Source organism: Bombus affinis, chromosome 5 (assembly GCF_024516045.1).
Source record: "Bombus affinis isolate iyBomAffi1 chromosome 5, iyBomAffi1.2, whole genome shotgun sequence".
Lineage (NCBI taxonomy): Eukaryota > Metazoa > Arthropoda > Insecta > Hymenoptera > Apidae > Bombus > Bombus affinis.
Window position 1 is genome coordinate 8,652,242 of NC_066348.1, and position 20,852 is coordinate 8,673,093.

Consider the following 20,852-nt stretch of genomic DNA (forward strand, 5'->3'; position numbering starts at 1 on the left):
AATTTTCGATACGTTTAATCGATAAGTAAAAATTCAGATGGTCTTTATTTTGCGTAAAATATCGATAAAACGAGAACCAGTTCGGTTAGCTTTGCAGAAACAAAATTCACGACGGAGATTTTCTTCTGGTTTTCGAATTAGGTCAGGTGAGACAGTTTTATCAGAAATTGGATTCTTTCGTCCTTAGATTTGTATCTGACGGGAAAAATATAGCGAGGACGATAAAACACGATTAGACGAGAGAGAAAGAGATAATTCGCTGGTTTCATTGTTCTGCAATCGAAGATAAAATCGCATCCCCACCAAAGTTTCCATTGATCCGACGTATTGGTAATCGAAGGATTAACAGATTTTTTCGAAATTTGATTAAACGGCACTGGAAACGTTATATTGCTGGTATTATGTAATTTCGAATGACAGACAATTGTATCTCGGCAAAAATTTCTATTATAAAGATCAATAACAAGAAATTATCGAAATATTCAACACGAACGGGAAGAACACCTTAACGTTTCTTTTTTTTTTTTTTTTTTTTTTTTTAGAGTTAAAAAAACGAACATAATCGCCGACTTACGTAATATCCGATCGAAGTTGATCTGTTTAAATGCAATTTCTATTTTTCAAATACAGCTAGACCACGTTAATTGAAATGATCGTTACACGTTCGTTCGTATAGCTTTTGTAAGAAAAATTTGTGGAAACGAGTGCATGTAAAATATCACGATCTCGTTGTTACGTAATCTTCGATCAGGATTAACGTTTATCCACCAAAAGTTTCTACTTTTGATTAAACAGAAAATTTTCATTTAATTAAACAGGCTCGAAATTACTATCTTTTTTTTTCTAGTATCACGATTCTAATTTTACGTAATTCCGAGTTAAATTGATTTCTCTAATTTCGAACGAAATCGTTGAATTTATTTTTAAAAAATCGTGAAATGTCTATTTGTTAAATATCTAAATATTTGAAAGGAGCCACGATTTCTTATAAATCGACGTCTTCTAAATTTGAATCGAATGATTGTGTCTTCTCTAAGAAAAATTCCTATTTTCAAGGAAAGTTGGCCAAAAAGTTTCGTACGATCGTCCGGAAAAATGAATTCTCAATTTTCGCATATACTGCACGTATACTATACGTTCTTAGAGCCATAAATTTCCCATAAACGCATAAACAAACCAGTGGATTTTATTTCATTGCCTATGCGAATAAAAAAGATTCTCTGTGTTTTACATTCGAATTAATAAACTTGCAGGATGACTCATCGTTTTACCATACCTTTGCATTATGTTTCACGTTCTGTACGCTTTCACACCCTGCAATTTCCCATAAATATATCAACGTACGCGGTCTACTGGTAGCGGCTAAAACAAATTACTATTTCTATCTCAGCTGTGTTTCTCTGCCTGTGCGCGCATCAAAATGTAAAATATAAAGGTTCGCCGTCTAATAGGAAAACTTGCATCCTGATTTTCCATTGTTACATATTTTTTGCATTATTCTTCACATTCTGTAAACTTTCACACCCTGCAGGTTCCCATAGCAACATAAACATCAAGCAGTCTAATATATCAGTTCTATTCCTTTAGCTACCAGCATAGAAACCTATCATAAATACAAAGATTCGCCGTCCAATTACAATACTCCCACGATGATTCTCCTCTTTTACATCTTTTTTTTCTATATATATTTTCCATTACTCGTCGCTCTTTTTGTCTACACTTTCGCGCTCTTCGATTTCTCCAACGCAAACGCATAAACAACAACTGAAACGAATTTCCATCTGGATTTTATTTCTCTTGGACCGTAAAAATGGAAATCTCAATCGATCAGACGACTCGTCGATTCGAGCTTTCCGAGTTTCCATCCGTAAGCTGTGATGCTTCTTGAAACGCGGCCCTCGATAGCACCTAGTCATGTTCTCGAAGGGGAAAAATTCGCGTCCGTGGAACGAGAAGCTTACGAGATAACGAGATTACGGGGATCGCCACTGACGCAATCGTAGCTCTGGTATCCCACCAGAACCAGCCAGCCGGCCACTCAGTTTCCAGGAAACCTCGTATCGATTTTTTTCGGCGTCGCTCGATACGCACGCGGTTCAGGCTGTCGTGGGAAGAGGAGAAAAGGCGCGGAACGATCTCGCGACCACGACGCTGACGTGTCTGAATTCTAATCTATCGACGAGTATCGACGAGGTAAGCGAGAAGGATGAAGAGAGAGAAAGAGGCAGAGGAAAACAGGCGACATGCCTGTCCAAGTCCACGTAGATAAGGACCTGAACTCTTCTTCTTATCTTGGAAATTATTTGTCGAACCGCTCCCGTAAAAGGACTGACTGACGATCTTCGAGGATGAAGAAACTGCGGTATCTCGCTGTCAGTCGCATTCTTCGAACGACGTTCCGACGCTATTTATTTCGGTTTTTTCGTTCTTTTCTCGTGATTTTCGCTCTTGCGATAGATACACTCGGATGTGGCTTCGAAAGTCACTTGCTTCGCAAAGTATCGGGTCGTCCGAAAAGTTTCTTTCGTTTTGCGAGGAAACAATGTCGTTGTAAAACACGCGTCTGTAAAAGAAAGACACTTTTCGGATAAACTAATAGTTTCATTCGTACGACCGACGAATGGAGGTCGATTGCTTTCTGAAATGGCAGATATTTCGAAAGGAGGATTGAGAAAGGTTGAAAGTTCGAGGACGAGAAGATACGAGGAGTCGGCGAGGAACTTTGAATTTGAGTAGCAGGTGGTTCGCGCAGGAGTTTGTTCGTTTTTTAGTGGGAGATTTGCTTTAGTTTCGCGTAGCGGAGTTTCGTGTTTGATCGTAAAGGGATTAATTGTTAATAAAATTGATAATACGTGCGGAGAAAATAAAGCGTTGGTTGGAAATACGTAACGTTGATTAATCTTCCAGTTAAGCAGATTTGGAAAGAATTAGTGCAGGATTTAGAAACGTGGAAATCTACTGGCACATCTTACGAAAAATCGCGTTTGCTTCTTATTTAGCATTTTTCGTTTTGTTACAATTTTTGTTTAGGATAGAAGTTTTAAAAATAGCTGTCACCTTGGCATAGGAAAGGAGTAATCGATAAAGTTAATAAAGGGATGAATCGTGTAATTTTCTTGAAACAAGGGTCGTTATACTTCCTGCTATGAGATAAGAAAACAGAAAAGGAATTAATGGCGTATCTTGGAATTTCCCATTGATGAAAACTTCGTAGAATCGAAAACAACCGACGATACGAAAAAGTTACAAGCAATTTTATGAAATATTCTTCGTCTGGATGGAAGATTTCGAGATGTTCTTTCACGATTTAAAACGTTAATGGCATCGATAACGATCTTTCGTTTTCCTTTAATTTATCGGCCGGCATTGCTTTTAAAAATTCAGTGGAAAACGTTCCGTTCGATGGAACCGGAACACAAGCAACGAGATAAAACGAACGTGTCTTTTTCTCTCGTAACAACATTCAAAAAATTTTCTGACAGAAGCTTTCAAAAAAAAAAAAACAAAACTTTTAAAAAGCTTTTTAAAAACAGATCGAAAGAAATCAGGAAAATGTGGAGATACAAATTCGACGGGAGTCTGTTGAAGGTAACAGGCGAGAAAAGCAGGTTTTCGTAGGGAAGGGCTGGCGAATTAGGGCGTGGCATGGAAAATCAACCGCTCCCTTTTCTCACCCTCGGGGTCCTTGCCCTCCAACCGGACGTCCCAATTATCCTTCATCTCGTTGGTGGTGGTCGGAGAGTGGCGTTTTCACCACATCCCTCGCATCGAAGTCTCTGAAAATTCGCTTTCAGAGATTGGAAGCGGGTTGTTCTATAAAACTTTGTATTTTCTACAAAGAAAACAGAAAAAGACGGTCATCTTGGAAAGAGGAATACGTATAAATTTAATTTTCTAGATAAGAAGAAATATTTTGACGACTATGCTTGTTAATGTTTATGCAAGTTCATGTTATTGTACAAATTTGTATCCTAACTTTTCGTTATAATTATCAAATGAGAATGTAAGAAATGGAATTAACAGTAGAAAATAGAAAAACAATTTTCTTTTTCTATCAAATACTCTAAAAAGTGTTATACTTTGGATATTTATGCATATTTTATTTATATTCTGAAAATTTTTACATCTTCGAATTTCCTATAAATTCGGATAAAAAGTCCACCGTCCAATAGACATTTTTGCATACGGCTAATAATTATTTAACTTGAACGATTTCTTTCGGCGTGCATCTTATTTCGCGTTGTATAATGATTGTTACTTCATCGCTGACTACATCACTGACCCGATTTTCCAAGAAGAATCGCGAGAACCAGGTGAATCGATAACCTGCATCTCGCGGCTGATTTAGTGGCAGCAATTTTAAAATGCAGATTCATCGGCGAATATAAATAATTCATGTTCTAAATAGGCACCGTATCCATTTATAAAGGATTCCGGGAATTAGGATGTTCTTAGAGGAAAATACTCGATAGAAATTCGTTCTAGGAAATACTAGGAAATCCGTTCAATTCGCGTATATCCGGTGTGTTCCATATATCGACGATTCCAAACGAGAACGTTCTTCCTGTCCAAAAGAAATTCGTTAAGTCGAATTACAAGAGCGCGTTGAACGCGAAGTGAACTTCGAGATTAGCCATTCAAAAGAAAACAAGAAAACCGTCGTCGCACCAAGAGAACCAATTTGAAAAATCTACAGATTTATACCACGTTGCTGGTCGTTCTTTTAATTTGACTTTTCTTCTTAGGAACAGGCTTGTGTCGCTTGTCAATATTTTCTCTCTACTTCGCTACATTTCCAACATGAAGAAATAATCTGAAGTCGTTGAGCGAGACGCGAGACAAATCGTTATCCTTGGATTATTTTCGCTATATATTACAATTGACAATTTCGTTTTCAACGTTCTACGGAAATATAGCAAATCGTTTTATCCATATTTTTATCATTTTATGCGTATAAAAATTCGAACATCGTAAAATAGCGGCTGTTGCGGAAGAAAATAGCGGAATCATTGGACTGTCCGCGGCTCACTTTGCCAATCTACCGGCTATTGCAACCGCCCTCTTTCCTCTTCCCTCTTCCCTCTTGCATAATATGTAAGCTCTCTCCGGTAACGATCCATACGCAGCGGGTTGTAGATATGACGACCGCGTCTCTAGGTATATGCGGAAACACTCGGTTGGGCCACGTATACGAAGATTCTTTACGTGACATCCTTTGCGCTGGGTCGCACACGTTGGTCAATAGAAATTGCTCGAGAAAATATTCCTTTGATTCGCCGCCTCGTCGTTTCATTGTCGTTGCACAAACAGTTATCTAAATGGGGCACGTTTCGGTATCTTTTTCGTTTTTCGTTTGCTTCCAAATGATATGCAACGAGATGCACGGTACACCGTCAATGGTTGACTCGTACAGACCATTTTTGGAACGAGTTTTCGCTTCTTTTGTCGGTCGAGTCGGTTCGATCGAAGTCAGTAAGCTAGTCGATACAGTTGGTCGGCACAGTGTAGGCCTTCCATTCTTCTATATCCATCTTTTCCTTTTTTTCTTATTAAGCTTACTATTATAGAAGCTCTCTGGAAGCTTTATATACAGGTAAACGATATTAATCGAATATGGTATTAGATCGTACAAGTATAAGTTCGTTTAATTAATAACATTCATATTCGGATAGTACGTTCTTCTATATTTTATATAAAATTTTATATTATCGGCAAAGTCGAGTGTTTTTAATTGAACAGATATTTTAAATAAATATTTGTATGTGTAATATAAATATCTTTTGTTTATATATATATTAATAACATTCATATTTGGATATTAGGTTCTTTTATATTTTCTAACATTTTATATTATCGGTAAAATCGAGTGTTTTTAATTGAACAAAGATTTCAAATAAATATTTATATATATAATATAAATTTCTCCTGTTTGTAGAAATATTAATAACATTCATATTTGGATATTAAGTTCTTCCATGTTCTGCAATATTTTATACTATAGGCAAAATCAAGTATTTTTAATTGAACAAATATTTTAAATAAATATTTATATATATAATATAAATTTCTCCTGTTTGTAGAAATATTAATAACATTCATATTTGGATCTTAAGTTCTTCCATGTTTTGGAACATTTTATATTATCGGCAAAATCGAGCATTTTTAATTGAACAAAGATTCCACATAAATATTTATATGTGTAATATAAATTTCTCCTGTTTGTAGAAATATTAATAGCATTCATATTCGGATAATATTCTTCTATATATGTTCTTCTATATTTTGCAACATTTTATACTATCGGTAAAATCGAGTGTTTTTAATTGAACAGATATTTTAAATAAATATTTGTATGTGTAATATAAATATCTTTTGTTTATATACATATTAATAACATTCATATTTGGATATATTAAGTTCTTCCATGTTCTGCAATATTTTATACTATAGGCAAAATCGAGTGTTTTTAATTGAACAGATATTTTAAATAAATATTTGTATGTGTAATATAAATATCTTTTGTTTATATATATATTAATAACATTCATATTTGGATATTAAGTTCTTCCATGTTCTGCAATATTTTATATTATAGGCAAAATCGAGTGTTTTTAATTGAACAAATATTTTAAATAAATATTTATATATATAATATAAATTTCTCCTGTTTGTAGAAATATTAATAACATTCATATTTGGATATTAAGTTCTTCCATGTTCTGCAATATTTTATACTATAGGCAAAATCAAGTATTTTTAATTGAACAAAGATTCCACATAAATATTTATATGTGTAATATAAATTTCTCCTGTTTGTAGAAATATTAATAGCATTCATATTCGGATAATATTCTTCTATATATGTTCTTCTATATTTTGCAACATTTTATACTATCGGTAAAATCGAGTATTTTTAATTGAACAAAGATTCCACATAAATATTTATATGTGTAATATGAATTTCTCCTGTTTATAGAAATATTAATAACATTCATATTTAGATATTAGGTTCTTCTATATTTTCTAACATTTTATATTATCGGCAAAATCCAACGTTTTTAATTGAATAAATATTTCAAATAAATTTTTATATGTATAATATAAATATCTTTTGTTTATATATATATTTATTCGAAATCTTTGTTCAACCAAAAACGCTCGATTTTGTCGACAATATAAAATGTTGCAAAATATGGAAGAACGTAATATAAGAATATGAATGTTATTAATTAAAAGTACATACTATCCTATAATGTTATTAATTAAACGAACGTACTATACTATAATGTTATTAATTAAACGAACGTACTATACTATAATATTATTAATTAAACGAACCTACCTAAATATATATATACATATATTTACAATATATGATAAAATGGAAATTTCATTAAGAATAACAGACGAAAAACAGCCGATAGCGTTGAACGTTCTTGCATCGTAACATAAATTACATAATATGAATGCAGGACGAATTATGTTACCATAAGATACATATTGGCTGAGAAAATTGTTCAATTTGTTTCCTTAGTATTTGGTTATTTCAACGTGCGATTATATGATCTCGATGAAATAAAGCTTCTCGATTGTCGGTACGCTTTACGAAAGCTCGGAGCAACGAGGTCGGTGGGAAAGAAATGGCCGATTCAAGCACAGCTCCACGTTCGCCGACGTAATTATGGCGGTGTTACTCGTTGATTACATTCAATAATTTTATAATATCAGGAAGTTCTCATGTTTGTTTCTTGGCTAAGCATCCAATCAGACGTTTGTTTGCCCAGACCAGAGAAATTATTAAATATTATCAGCGTTTAGACATTTTTTGTTTACTTTCGTTCTATGTCTCGCAGCTGCTAACGTGTTGCGTTGGCAACTAAGTGATTGCGCATTTTGTTATTACCATTTAATGACAAAATCCGCAATCACTTAGTTGCCAAGCCAATAATTGATCGCGATGATACGTAGCGGAGTATCGTAGGCAACGTACGACAGAACGTAATCATTGCAATTGTTAACGAATACGATAAAGTAAGAAGAGAAATACAGAGACATTAACGCGGGAAGTTTTTATTTTTACTCACGTTTAGCAGTCAACAATTGAAAATTGTCGAATGTTGTTCGCTTGGCTGCGGGAAATTTAATCCTGTCGTTGCTTGGAAATCTTTTAACCCTTTGCACTGGGAATTTTATTTCAATTTCGTTACCAGCAGCTGCCAACGATTTTAAGTGTTTTACTTGAAATCTACTTTAACTAAAAAATAAGACAATTTAAATAAATAGAGGAAGAAACAAATTCATTTAAACACCAGTTTTATTAATTGTATTATGCATTTGTATTATGTATTTTGTAATTTTTAAATGTATGATATATCTCGAAACAATTTCCAATGTACGATCCTGGTTTTCTTTTGCAAGCTGCACAAGAAAAGCTGGGACTCGACAAAGAAGCTGCTGAGATAGAAACTGATATCAAATCACACTCGACGTAGGAGTGCGAAATGTTAATGGTAAATCGTTCGCCTTATCCTTTGATTATTGCAATTATTTGATCATTACTTCATTATACTGAATCTGAAACAAAGAAAGATTGCTTGGAGAAATAAGATTCATAGGCAGGATTAAATCCTACCCTTCTAATTACTTATAAATTACTATCACACCACGCACTGCTATATTTTCCTTCTTTTCTTTTCCTTTTCTTACAGAAAAGAATTAATTCCAATTTTCCTTCCATCGAATCCGCGTTAAACGTGTTTCAACCGCGTTTATCCATCGGGCAATTCGATCAAACCTTCAAGTTTCCCAAGAATTTCACTGTTTCGATAATCCGGTTCAAAGAAATCTTCCTTGCACAATTTAATTGCTATCTCGCGCCGTTTAATTCCGATCCGTATCAAATCTTCAACTCGAATCAAATTCTCCAACTACGTACAGTATATGTTTCGCGCGAAACGATTGTAACAAACGTGTTCGTCGAACATGCGCCGAATCTGCTGATCGTAGTCGCTTTATTTCCGATAAAGATATATTTTAAACGAATTCGCCGAAAGATAACAGGAAATGTTTCGCTGATATCGATTAACGAGCTGGGAAACGCGGATAGACGTGCTAGAAACAGAGAGAGAATGAGAGAGAAATAGCTCGTTAAGATCGCGAGGCGTTTCGACTGGCCGAAAGCAAAACGAGATTTCCTGCTTCCGAGACGATGTCTCGAAACGGAGAAAATGGACGAGCCGGAAGAAATTAGAATATCACGATTAAAGATTCGTTCTGGTTTCGCCGCCAGGCCTGAGAAACGATTTTCCTCGCTTCGATCCGACCGCCAGACGAACGTTGCCTTTCATTTTTCATGCGTTCGTTGCACGGATGGATCCAAGCCGCGCTCCCGGTGTTCCCAAGAAAATCTTGAAAACGTGAGAAACGCGTTTCCTCCGCCGTTTTAACATTCTCGCCGCGTCTATCGCGCTTTAATCCTCCTCGTATTTATCCTGTTTCTATGAAACCGGTAATTCGGCAGCTGTGAACTACATGAACGAAAAGGTACACAGCGAAATGCAAAGTAAAAATTTAGAAAAAAAAAAAAAAAAACAGAGATGATTATTTTCTTATGACGGTATTCTTGTATTATTATTATTATACGAATTTCTTATACTATTAGACGTAATTAGTCGAACGAAGGAAATCGTCTACGCTTTGCTACAGTTCGTTACGAAAATTATTTCCTATCCTAGAAGTTTTATGTTAATAAACCATTACGTTGAATAAACCATTCATGCAGCTATGTTTATATGAATAAGAAAAATTACGATTAACATAATAACTTTAATTTTTTTGCCATAACGATGATATACGAACGTTACATACTCTGAATACGCGATAAACAATGTAATAAAACGTGCACGCGTTTTACGCACGTAACGCAACATGCGGAATACTGAGTATCCATACAGGAAGACGCTCTTTATAACCATACTTACTTAACTACGAATATTACGACAATTATTCGTGTATTTTTCACGTAGGTGCTTGCGATATTTCTATTAATAAAAATCACCTTCTCTCACGGTGTTATTCTTTTTCAAAAATTTGTCCTCCATAGATACGCACGAAAAAATGGAATTCTACGAAAAATTGCAATTGTCTTGTCCAACATTGTTCGATTAATATTCGAATTTCTACGTGATTTCTTCCACTTCTCCTCGGAATATATTCGAAAGAAATAGGATCCGACTCTGATCCTGTCGAAAGTAACGTCTCGTTCGATGTATTGGGTCGTCCGGAAAGTTTCTTTCGTTTTACGAGGAGTGTTGTGTTTGATATTATTTTGTCGAATTACGTACGATGCATTTTGTTCTGTTGAAATAAACACCGCGACACTTCACGAAGCTGCACTGTTGTAGGAAACGCGTTTGCGAAGGAAAGACACTTTTCGGGCAATCCAATAGACATTCGCACAAGTTGAAATTCTCTTACAGAAACAATTTCCCTTCCAACGAATGGACCTCTTGTCGTAATTTCGCTACGAGTCGCTTTTCCTTCGATCCATTTTCGATAACTAGAAGTCCGCCGTACTTTCTTGCTGTACTCTCCGAATTCTAAAAATAGAAAGGAACAAGCTAAACAACCGATACACACCAGGCAAACAAAAAATCCACAATACATGAAACTTTTTCGTCGTCTTGGAGAATCGGATACGATCCAGAGACTACTTCTACATTGTTTGCTCCCGTGATCTAGAGGTCAACTCCCGTGTTTACACACGTACAGATCTAAGTTTTCAGAGAAAGACTGTCGATCTATGCTGCGACGAGATAATCACGCGTGTATATATATATATGTATATTTCGTAATCGTAATATTTCGTAAAAGTGGAGCTGATCGAACAAATCGTGTAATTATTGTAATATAACCGTTGATATAAAATGTGACACGTATATAACGATTGCTATGATATATAATAATAATTTAGTTCACGAGAGATTCTTCGCTTTTCCATTCTTTTTCTTGAGTTTCTCGCGTACGATACTTCGAGTGGCGCTTTCGTCAAGATTAATTTCATCGTTTAAATTTCTAATAAATTTCCAGAGGAAATTTCCTGTCTTGTAAAAAGACAATACATAACAATAATAATAATAATAATGGTGGTCTTTCGCGACCTTGTCTCGATCGATACAAAGATTCTTTCATATCTTCCTATATGCTATATTCTAAATACCATTAATTCTATTCGTTCGGACAGACACAATTCTTATTTTTAATTTCTGTTTGCGTGAAATAATACTTGCTCCTGGCGAGAGCACAATATCAATATCGATGGAACGCGATAAAATGGAAACCGAAGAAACGTGTCGGATACCTTAGCTACCTATAGCAATTCGGGACAATGTTAAATGGAAACAGACGAGTAAATTGAGGATGAAATTTGATGTATATTAGTTTGATAGCGGGGATGTTGATCGTGCAGGCCGAACGTCGATCGTCGAGGTCACCAGATTAAACCTCGTTTAATCGAACCGATCAAAGTATGGTTAGAAATAATTTGCTGGATTAGTGGCAGAATTAAGAGAAGCGAAAGCTGGATGTAGAGTAGTCTCGTGATAAGGCTGTGTGATACAGTTTAGATATCGATCTTTCATCGTCGCGAACCTAAGTCTTCTATCGAGTTGCCTCTTAATACTGCCGTGGAAACTTTGGACCCAAGAGAATTAGAATCTAATCTCGCTACATACTATACAAAGTCTGGCTGATAGAATATTGTTGTTCCATGTACAAACAGGACAGTTACGATGGTATCGGCTATCACGATGTTGGATGCTTAGGATTTTACGAATTTCTACAAGTAGTACGTTCATCTTCGTTATTCTTAGTCCAGCCATGTTCTTATTTGGTATACGTATGCAGATGAGATGTAGTCGCGAACAAAATATTAAGCAGGCGATCGTAAATAGGAAGTGCGTGATAGAAAAGTTCATCGATCTGTTATTTATCGATTGACGAAGGCAATTGACAGAGAGTTGGGAATTTCGAATTTTTTCTCTTTTTTAGCTTAGCATTGATTTCAGTATTATATAGTTTCTTCTAGATATCGCCCACCTGCAATTCAGAATAAATGGACAATAGGAATTTTGCCTTATCTTAGGTTAGAAGTTGGAAGAAGATTGGAAGCTAAGAAATATACAGTAGGAACCGCGAGAATTAGAAAGAATGTTAAACTTTGAAATAACTAGACTCGTCGAAATGGTCTCTGGAACTTTGTATCGAAATTTAGGAAACTTTTATCTGTAGCAGAAATTCTTCCACGTTTCTAATGTTGGAAATTTGAACCGTCAAGAAAACTGTGGCGAGCACGCCATAAAATTCCCTAGAACTGATACGAAAATCCCTGAAACTGGGAACTTTGGAAATCCAAACAAGTTAAAACATTGTTAATATGCAACGTCGCGAATGAGTTACAAACTTTGAGAATCTGGATATACCGAGTTTCCACGGCGAATAAATGTTACGGAAACACGATGGAAAGTAAAGCATTTGAAACGTAGACATTTAAAAGCACGTTGTATGCCACGAATACCGAAAGGACTAAAGCGCGAAATAAAACTATCGCTACGGTACCCAATTTCCCGTGATCGAACAGCTTGCCAATTTTAAATGAAATTTTACTCGCAATTTGAAATTAAAATCGCCTGCGTAGTGAAATTAGAAAACTCAGCCGAAAGTGGAATCGATCGACTATGACTTCCGAGGGGACTCGTATACCAAACAGAGAGACGAAAGAGCAACGGAAAGAAAAAAGATAGGAAAAAAGGAGAGCGTATGTGTCACCCAGAGCGCATAGAGGGTGGCAGGGTGTTACGGCTGGGTAAGTCCAAGGTTGTCAGGGCTACGACTCTCGAAACACACTAACCGACCGCCATCTTTGCTTCTCCTGCGTGGTGCTGCGTGGGTGTATCCGAGCGTGAAGAGAGCGGGGACGTAGGGGGTGGGTGGGGGGAACGATAGAGAGAGGAGAGCGAGAGGAGAGCTAGGGAAAGAGCGAGCCTGGACGACAACGATGACGACGACGACGACGACAACGACGAGCTACTCGCTCGAAGAGACGAGACGAGTGAAGAAAATGAGGGGTGGGGGCAGGGGGGAGATAGAGGAAGACGAGAGCATAGAGAAACGAGGAAAATGTGGAAATATGCGTAAAGTGAATCTATATGTACGTCGTGTAGGAATTACATGGTATAAAAGTTTATTCGTGTGGAAAAATATAAAATATCCTGGGAATGTTCTATATAGAGGAACGTTAATGTCTACCATAATGTTATGGTAATGCTAGGTGTATAGTAATAAACAGACTGCGGATATCTATGCGCAGATTCGTATCTTAGGGAAGATGATTGAGAAAATATAACCTAGATAGAGCGAGCATTGTCCGACATGTTGATTATTCTAATGAATTTCAGATTTTTACATGGTTCTTATATTGTACGTGTTAGGTGTAGTTTTAAGTGTTTTATATAGTTTTTGTTATGACGTGCATGTTATATATATGTTTGCATTTTTCAGTTTGTCAGAGATGCAAAAAAACCCGCGGACTGACGATTTGAGGTTAGTCTTGATAGCAACTGTTCTAAGTGATATGTACATTGTTTCTTTAGCATATTATTGTATATACGTATACTATTGCCGTTGAAAGTTGTAACAAGTTAACAGCAAAGCAAAACATTCGCCGGATGAAATACGTGGAACTTTGGTTATGTTCGTCGTCATAAATCTCTTTACTTCGTGATTCACGAAGCTTGATAGAAAGGAAATAAAAATTCCTACCGCCGATTCAGCATCACGCGACCACATCGGCGTCGATTTTTTCGACGATCAGTATCGCAGCATGAAATTGAGGTAAAAGTTTTAAGGTTAGGTTTAATCACGACACCGATGCAAAAGGCAAGGACAATAAATCAACCAACCTAAAAGAAACGCAAGAGCGATATAGGTAGATGCTACGTGAACTCATAACCTCAAAAAGTTGCAAAGTCTGCACACAGCATCCCTCGAAATGACTCGGTCTCGAAGCAAGAAACTTCACCTAGAAAGGATGGTGCGGAGGTCATTGACAAGCTACGGAAACGTCGAGTTCATTGCCTTCTTTTTAAAATCTATCGGGTAAAAGAACCTTTTTAAATCCCGACGTTTAAAAGCTCGCCTTTCAGAAAGGCGAGTAAATATCACGATAGACATATGTACATAACGAAGGAGGGAAAAAGAAAAAATATATATATGTAACGAAACAGAGAGAGAGGGAGAGGGAAAACGTTCTGAAATACGAGCGAGAGATGGAGAAACGAGGAGAAAAGGGGACGCGTAGCAGAGAGAGGGAAGTTAGTGGAGCGAAGGAGAGGGGAACGAGATAAAAGCTCTGGACAGATGAGAAGCGGCCAATGGCGGGCATCTCCCCCACCAATGCTTCAGCGCAGCATCACTATGATTCGTAGGAGGCGCCGGTTGGCGGAAGTGCGCATGTACGCCCTCGATGGACTGACACTGCTCCCTTTTCCACGACTCCCTGCAACATGAACTCTCTCGCAGGGGGTGCATTGCGGATACAGGGCGTGGCGCACGGCCCTTGGAGAAAGACCCTTTCTGCTCAATGGCGATACGTACGCTATACCGTTTTGTATTTTATTCGTGAAAAATTAATCGAGAAACATCTCGAAGCCGAGATCGATAACCTAAAGGAATTGGTTACAAATGAATTTTTGTTTATTCGCGATATCTTCTAGATGTTCTATTTTGTTTCCTCTGCCCTATTTTTAATTTGGCGCTGGCTGGATTTCACGTTAATAAAGATAACAAGCAGCGACTTATAGGTGAGGTTAGGTGAACATTAATATATGTAATAATGGTAGGGATGGTTTATCTACTTTATCTAGTTGAGGTTAGGTGAACTTTTTTTTAGAAATCCTGTTTCATTTAACCGGACGATGACAGTTTATTGGACGAAGTCTGATAATGGTGGGGCTGATTTATCTAGAGTTGAGGTTAGGTGAACAGTTTTTAGAAATCTTTGTTTTCTTTAACCGAACGATGACAGTTTATTGGACGAAATTCGATCTAATGACGATAGAAAGGGATGGTTTTCCTACAGTTGAGGTTAGGTGAACATTTTTTAGAAATTATGGCTGATTCACGTTATCGTACGTTGGCAACCGAGCATCTAAAGTACGAGTATCTAAATTAGAACTTGAAGGCAGACTTGAAGGTTGGACAAATAGAGCAACGTAATTAACAATTTTGATTTTCATTGAGGAAATTATTCGATTTTCGAGTAACCTTTTATTTTGAATGATATCTCTCAATGGAACGAAAAACGCTTTTTGGTATGAAAACTATTGGCAAAATTCGAACATAGCGAGATTATTTGAAATTGTCAACGAAAACCTGTGTCATTCGTATTTGTTCAACAATTACCAAAAGTGTTTTCAATTCGATTTGATTCTTCGATCGAATATACGATTCGAAGAATACTTCCGGTTCGAAGAATACGGAACAAAAATCGGTTTTCGTGACCGAAGACTGATCAGCGGTCGATATTCTTAAATATTTCTTTAATAAACCGGCAGCGTTCATAAATCGATTTCACAACATCGTTTCGTCACCCGTCAACATTTTTCTTCGATCATTTTCAATTTTCGTTCTCTCGATCGTTTCCGCGTCGAACGATCGAAATCTCTGATAACTTAAGAGAAACAAATGTCGATAACCAAACATCATTCTCGATGGAAAATTGTAGAAAATCTCACGAACGGTCTCGTGAAAAATGTCTTCGCGCTGATCTCTCTACAAACAACGCGTAACTTCGAACCTTACGTTCGATCGCTTTCGCGCTTGACTTCGTTCTCTTCGTAGCATGTTATACAATTTTTGAAAATTGTAAATTTATTATCAATCAATTTTTATTATCAAACGCGTTTACATAGATTTTTCCCTCGCGAGTTCGGTCTAAAATTACAGCGATCCGAACAGATCGACAAACTGCTGGAATTCGAGTAAACGAAAATTACGAAACGATCCATTTCCATCGAAGAGAACGATCGTTTCGGAGAATCGTCGAGAATAATAGAATCTTTGGTCGAAGAAACTTTGCAGAAGTCCTGTTCGACATAATCGACGTAGGAGCGTTGTCATCGTTTCTAACCATGGCGTACGTTTCTCTGAACTCTGCTGAATCAACAAGGCGAACGTGATCGAAAAAATATTGTCATTCATCGAAGCGCGACGATTAAAAGAAGAAGAAACCTTATCGATCTTCTACGCTGCAACTGGAACGAACGTTCCACGGTTCTTCTCTTCTTCTTCCCCGTCTCTGTAAAAGAAAATTATTTCTTCGTAAGAAGAAACTTCCCAAAATGAGTGAAACCAATTAAGTGGAACTTTTTTTTATTTTTACTATTAGAAATCGTCGATGGTCGAAAGTGTCGTAAGTTTCGATCGACGGGTGGAAGTGGCCGGAGAAGAAAATAGAAATCGGTTTTCGTGGTTGACAGAGCCTCGTAACCATTGGTCTCCGATCGGTGATCGTTAGAAATGGAAAGCAGCTGGATTTCCACTTGTCAAGACGGACGGATCTGTTCCGAATTTCACCAGACTCGCCTGCTCCGTGTCTCTCCTCGATTTCATACGCCACCGATATTTATAGCGGACAGTCAGCTGATTTATATTATTTTCTAATCTCTTCCAATTTTGAATATCGGACAACTACGTGAAATTTTTCACTCGAATTCCGAAACAAAGTTAGCCGCCACCTGATCGTTCGCGTTGTCTTCTCCTCCCAATTTTCTCGCTTTTTACCATTTTCTACAGTTTCCGATCGTCTTTTACCATTTTGCTAATATTTGGCCTGAATCATTGGGTTAAATTGGGTTAAAAAAATATTAAATATTCACGTATGTGCCTGAAGCAAATTCTCTTGCTTATAAAAAATAAACAATAAATAAAATATACCACTACTACTACTGCACGCGTATATACAAGCTAAATCGCAATTTTTACAAAGGAACTTAAATATGTACGCGAGTATCCATTTCCTGTTCTCAGACTCGTATCTCCAAAGCAGAGAATCTTCGAATCTTCTTTGACGAAGTTGGAAAATTCGTAATTTCCACTTCCATACGTTTATTATATTATTATATTTATATTATTTCATCGAATTACGTATGATCCATTTCGTTCTATTTTTATTATTACGTTCGTGCATAATTCAATAAACCAATGTAAAGCCAAAAGCATTGCGCGTCTATTATTTGCTTGCAAAACGAAAGAAACTTTTCGAACGACCTAATACGCAGCTGTGCGTAATTTCAACGGAAAGTAAGAAATTGGAGACTGAAAATTTTCACGTCTGAAATTGCCAATTTTTCCGCTTCTTCGAGGCTTCGATGCTTAGCGGTGGCGAAATTTTTGTTGGCTTATCGATTAAACGTATAGTCTGTTATCGATCAATTTGAAGCTAATCGTTCAACGTGGACTTGATTTTTCAACATTGATCGGCTGGATGCGAGGTGTCGGTCGACTGCAACATATCATTCGAGATAATACTTAAAAAACGAAATTTCTCGAAATCCAGATAAGAAGGTAGTCACGCTTGCGCAAAAGATAAGTAGGTTTTTTCATTTGCCAGCTAGATAAATGTTTATTTACTTTGCAGCACCAAGTTATCAGGCAGGCTTTTGCGAGCTCGTTGTTACCCTTTAAACATTTCCTATACTTACATAGGTATCTGGCGCCATCAAATAGATAATCTTGAACTTGGAGAATCGATCACCTGCGTTTCAAATGCTCTTCAATAATTTTTACGAAGTATAAACATCTTCTAAGAACTGAAAACGTATCGTTTCTATTTGCGAAGTTTACATCTGGAATTTCCACTGAAAATTTACCACTCGTACGTTGCATGGTAAAGGGTAAAACTTCTTTCATAAAAATATCCTTTTAAGAATTCTCAAATTCAAATCGACATTTATCTTCAGTTATACGAAATCGTGTTACGTGTTCAGATTTATATTGAGATATTCACAACCCAATGTTATATCCACTGCTGAAATATTTCAATCATTTAAATCATTTCTCATTTAAATGGAGAGATTGAGGTAATTTAAAAGTACAGATACTTCGATTTCAATTCAAATATTCAAATATTATCTACCTATTTATGTATTAGGTTGTCCGAAATGTTTTATATTATTTTATTGAATTACGTATGATCCATTTCTATTTCTATTGTTATGTTCGTGCATGATTCAATAAATTAATATAAAACGAAAAACATTGTGCATTTATTATTTCCTTACAAAACGAAAGAAACTTTACGGACAACCTAATAGAAATTCGAAGATCGGAAATATAATATTAAGAAATATTATATTATTACATAAAATGAATATTCAAATTTCAATGCTCGAATTCATTCAAATTCACATCGAAATCGCGTTCAAAATCGTAACGTTATGATTCTCACCTAATTACATACACAGACAAATCCAAACTGAACATTTATACAAACTATGACAACACAAACCAACCAATAAAAATAACGACTTTCACGATGCTCCTGACATATTTCGATACTATGGCTTTTCGAGCGTAAATGCAACTGCGTACTCCAAACGCGATTATCCCAGAAACCCAATATCAAAACATGTATCCAATATATGTAGATCATCGAGCTTTGTCGTCTCTCCACCACGTTATTTCCACTTTATTTCGTAAATTATTCTTCATCGACTTATTCCTCGGCTAAGCCTGATTCAAAACTACAGTCAGATGGCGATCGATCGAAATCTATTAGGTTGGCAACCAAGTGATTGCGGATTTTGTCAATACAACCTAATGACAAAATCCGCATTCACTTAGTTACCAACCCAATAGAATATTACCGAGGTATTCGCACTAAACGATCGACCAAAGAATCATTCTATATATTTTTTTCTCCTTTTTTCTACCCTCCATCACATCGTTTCGATCAACGAATCTTCCACCGTCTACGTTCAATCGTCTCGTTTGATCACATTAAACGATTTTCACCGGTGTTTGTCTTATGGTGGTCCGATAGTACGCACAGTGCTCGCTCTTGTGGACAAAGCTCTAAACGCGACGAAATGAGAAACGAGTGGAGGTTAGGTCGTGGCGGTCGTCCACGTACATCATTCGTGTCGAATTTATTCGCGCGCTTAAACGCCAACCTGTCCGCTAAACGTGGACGCAAACCGCAAGTTAAATCGGAGTAGAGTTAAACTGGCCGAAAACCCGTTTGGCCCGCGTGATTTACGCGCATGAATCGAGTCACCTGGCCGACGCGTTTGTCAGCGGAATGCCAGGCGTGTGAGACCGGCTTTAATCGCACCTGTTCCTCTCGTCCTGCCATCGAATCGACGAAGACCGGGCCTGCCCTTGTGCCAGCAATTTGTCCGCTAGTTTTCTATAGGCTCGTCGTCTTATTAAAATCAGACGCTTGAAACGATTTGCAATTGTTTACAGGTGCAGTGCACATTTACAACGAGAAGTTTCATGAATTGAAATTGTGATAGTAATTTGTTATAATTATATTTACATTTAGTTATATAATTATACATTTATACATTGACAGAAATGTAAAACATTGATACATTGGTAGAAATGTATTTTTATTATTGTAGGTAGCTATGAATGTTTGTAAGTACTATGATAGTTAGAAATGTTTATATCTGGATATGTATCCAGATAATTACGGTAATTACGTTTACATAATCGTTTTGTAATTATAAACTAAACGGAGAATCTCATTTGAAATATATAGTCTATTTATCTAGCGTGCATATATATTCTTGCATATTTCAATTTGCCCCAGAACGCATCAACATGATCGCGGTAAAATTACACTTAGGTCTGTGCAAGACGATTAAATGGCAAAGAAGCTCGAATGAATTATTCAATTCGTAGAATTAAAATCAAAGATTAAGTGTATATCGAACACACATGTTGCAAGATCATTTTGATAGCGTTACACTTTTCTTCTTGAGCGTGTAACGTTGTAACGAGATTTGACATAATGGAAACTTTGAATATTTCATAGATTAAAATAGCGATAATATTGCACTTAAATATTACTCAGATATATAGATAAGAGAACGATAGAAGATCGTTCGGTATTTCTACCAAGCTTTTATCACAGGTTTATTCGTCTTAACTTTTTCTTCATACTCTTTCTGCTTTTTTCACGTTCTTCCTTTTTTGTCGAATGAAAACGTATTTCTACGATCGACGATCCTCGCTTAGACAACGACGAACGTCGAAACTGCACAGAAGAGGAAATATGAGGTTAAAAAACATCTACGAAATCTTTAGTCTTCTCGGTAATGTTAAAGTCGATCTAACGATTGATCGTCGATAACAGAGCAAAGATGTTTCGCCTGTATCGTGTTACGGCACGAATCGACGACACACGACGCTGTCGTTGCCGCTCTTAATCTGCTTTCTTGTCGGATGAAAAGAGAACGCTCGAGCGAGATAAAGCCGATCGTACAAGATCACGTTCGTTTGCGCTACTGGAATTTTTATTTTCAAAAGCTCTCGAACGCGCTATTTCCTCATATTTCACCGTTGTTTATTCGTATATCGCAATCGCAGCGTAGTTCTGCATTCGTTCTTTATAAGATTACCGATTGATACTTCTAGACGAGTTGCTCTTAGTTTCTTTCATCCAATGTTTGCTTCTCGTTGGCTTCGTTTGCGGTTCTCAGTGAATTTTCGTGGTTGCGGATCGTTGTCGAGCGAACGTGATGGTACAAATGATCTGTATCGTAAATAATTACATATACACTGATCTC

The 20,852-nt window shown here is 36.6% G+C and overlaps 1 protein-coding gene and 1 long non-coding RNA gene across 3 annotated transcripts in view; one reads left to right on the forward strand and one right to left on the reverse strand.

Moving 5' to 3' along the window:
- The window catches only part of LOC126916061 (ras-responsive element-binding protein 1), a 108,938-nt gene that overhangs the window by 78,072 nt on the left and 10,014 nt on the right, over positions 1-20,852 (forward strand). The window lies entirely within an intron of this gene.
- On the reverse strand, positions 15,963-18,345 carry LOC126916110 (uncharacterized). The gene is made up of 4 exons (XR_007710430.1): positions 17,760-18,345; positions 17,388-17,560; positions 16,439-16,888; positions 15,963-16,354 (listed from the first exon to the last, which is right to left on the reverse strand). It is a non-coding gene; the product is annotated as an uncharacterized LOC126916110 (long non-coding RNA).